Raw genomic sequence first — 3,374 nt, forward strand, 5'->3', positions numbered from 1 at the left:
CCGAAGTTGGTTCTTGGAGGGATCAGCAGTACCAGTATTGGGTGTGATGGCTTGGGAAATCTACTTTTGAACTAGGCAGGTGGAGTAATTACATCCACTGAATGCTGAGGTGAGAATGGTGGTACATTGTTGTAAAGAGTCTGCATCTGAACGAATATCTCTGCCTCGAATGCCAAGACTGTGTAGGAGGGAACATTTAACATGGAAAGGATGACAATTCTCAAAATGTAAGTAATGTTGTTTGTGGCTGGTTCAAATGGCTCTGAGCACTATGGGACTCAACTGCTGAGGTCATTAGTCCCCTAGAACTTAGAACTAGTTAAACCTAACTAACCTAAGGATATCACAAACATCCATGCCCGAGGCAGGATTCGAACCTGCGACCGTAGCGGTCTTGCGGTTCCAGACTGCAGTGCCTTTAACCGCACGGCCACTTCGGCCGGCAATGTTGTTTGTTACTAGGTTTAATGTGGATGGAAGTGTGTAGCTGGCCTTCCATGAGGATAATATCAACATCAAGGAAAGTGGCATGGGATTCGGAATAGGACCATGTAAAATTTAATTGGGAACAGGTATTCAGAGATCCAGGAATTTTAACAGGTCAGCCTCACCATGAGTTCATATGGCCAGCTATACATTTCTGCCCCCATTAAACCTACTAACAAACCACAGTACTTACATTTTAGAGTTGCCATTCTTTCCATGTCAAATGCTCCTGTAATATCTCTTTATATTCGATGAATTATTCTGATACAATTCTACCCTTGAATGACGTTTACTAATTTTCTATCTTCATACTCGCAGAATCCATGCGAAAAGTAGTTCATACAATAGCTATGCCATGAGCGCATTAGCATTCTTTGTAGTACTCTCTCTGGTGGTTGTTAGAAGAAGAAAAGAAAGAGAAAGGCTTCAGAGATTTTCTTCATGCCGATTGGCCTGAGCTTGGTTTGGAAGAACTGTAATCTGATTATTGAGATTTATAACAGAAGATAACTGATATGAACTGTACTGTACCGTAGCGGTCTTGCGGTTCCAGACTGCAGCGCCTTTAACCGCACGGCCACTTCGGCCGGCAATGTTGTTTGTTACTAGGTTTAATGTGGATGGAAGTGTGTAGCTGGCCTTCCATGAGGATAATATCAACATCAAGGAAAGTGGCATGGGATTCGGAATAGGACCATGTAAAATTTAATTGGGAACAGGTATTCAGAGATCCAGGAATTTTAACAGGTCAGCCTCACCATGAGCTCATATGGCCAGCTATACATTTCTGCCCCCATTAAACCTACTAACAAACCACAGTACTTACATTTTAGAGTTGCCATTCTTTCCATGTCAAATGCTCCTGTAATATCTCTTTATATTCGATGAATTATTCTGATACAATTCTACCCTTGAATGACGTTTACTAATTTTCTATCTTCATACTCGCAGAATCCATGCGAAAAGTAGTTCATACAATAGCTATGCCATGAGCGCATAAGCATTCTTTGTAGTACTCTCTCTGGTGGTTGTTAGAAGAAGAAAAGAAAGAGAAAGGCTTCAGAGATTTTCTTCATGCCGATTGGCCTGAGCTTGGTTTGGAAGAACTGTAATCTGATTATTGAGATTTATAACAGAAGATAACTGATATGGACTGTACGATTAAAAAGGAAATATATATATATATAGATTGCTCCTTCATACAAAGGTGTGTATTTGACAATTGAGAATTAATGATATTTATCGATATATTGCATAGTTGTTAATCAGAAGGGACTTCCGAAAGACTGGATACGAACCTGCATTTAATAATCCAAGAGCTCCATTACTTCTTCGGAAGGTTAAACTTCATCAAAGCCAAATATCTGCTTGATCTGAGGTTTCCCGACTGATTATACAACGCTCCCAAAATTACGAGGCATTTTATTTGTACAGATTAGCAGACTGCCGCAAAGCACGAGCCTGCAGAGAAGAAGAATCATCGCCTGATTTCATTCTAACAAGTAAAATTTCTGAATCATTTTTAGTGACTGAGTTATGACTGTGTTTCCTGTCATGAATGATGGATTGCTCGAACGAATTGAGAGGTACAGAATTACGTAGATAGGAGGAAAAATTACAGTGGCACCAGTGTGACAGGACTATCTTGGATTGTTATATAATATATGTAATTTTTGTTTAGATACGGTGCCCATAGTAAAAGATTGCTGATACCAAGAAATGATTTCAACTATTGGACAACACCGAGACTACAGAACAAGGCCAGAGAAATCTAATTTTTTTATCCTGTAGTTAAAATAGTTTGAAATCAATTTAGAAAGAACTTTTTTCCAGATAGTAGTTAGATTGTAGAACTGTATATTGTGTGATTTTCGTGTCTGGACATTGAACTTTATAACATCTGTGAAGTAATTTGAAAGTTAAGTGTGTCTATGACAGTAAATTTGAAACTATATTTAGTGATTAGAACCTGATATTGACAGTTATTTAATAGTATTGACTAGAGCGGCATTTAAAATGTCATTGAATCAGCAACGAGACGTGCAACAGCCTTCAGCTGTTTGCGCAGAAGCAGAGGCCACGGATAGCAATTCTGAGACTGTTGTGGCTAGCGGTAGCAATATAAATAATCCCGCTGGTTCAGAAAACATTCATACAACACCTGATCAGACTGTTGTTGAAACATTAGTTGTTATTATGCAACAGTTGTCTCTATTAGCCGAAGGCAAAGCGGAGGTAAAACGAGACTTATCCATTATACAAAATGAACTCCAAAATCAGCTAGCCAAAAATCAAACAGAATTACAAAATCACTTAAGAGAAACCTTTACTGAATTAGATCAGACATTAAATACCCAGACACAGGAAATAAAAGAACAGGCAGAAAGGACTGAACAGAATCTTATTGCTCAAACTGAGCAGGTCCACCAATAATGCCAAGAAAACAATAGTAAATTAAAAGCAGAACTAACCGAATATGTATCCATCAAAATTGACACGATACAAAAACAAGTAGAATTGTTTCCTCAAGTAATACAAGCTCAAGAGGACATACAGTGTTCCGTAGCTATGATACCAGAAATTATAGAATCCCAAGATAATCTAAAGAAGCAATTTGACGAAGTGAAGGAAAAACAGGAGACAGTGGAACATAGAATGAATGTACTTGAGCGAAAGTTTTCAGAAATGACATTAGAGTGGCAAAATTTTCCTTCGGAAACCATAGAAGAAACTGTGAAAGTAGCTTTACAGTCAATTTCAGGGTGTTCCGAGGAGAATTTTTTCAACAATGGGTTAAAGGAAGTTCAAGAACAACTTGGCGAAGAATTCTCGCGTTGGAAAGAAAATATCGAAAGATCACTAAATCTCTCGCAGGGGGATTTAGAAAC

This window comes from Schistocerca serialis, chromosome 5, assembly GCF_023864345.2.
Source record: "Schistocerca serialis cubense isolate TAMUIC-IGC-003099 chromosome 5, iqSchSeri2.2, whole genome shotgun sequence".
Lineage (NCBI taxonomy): Eukaryota > Metazoa > Arthropoda > Insecta > Orthoptera > Acrididae > Schistocerca > Schistocerca serialis.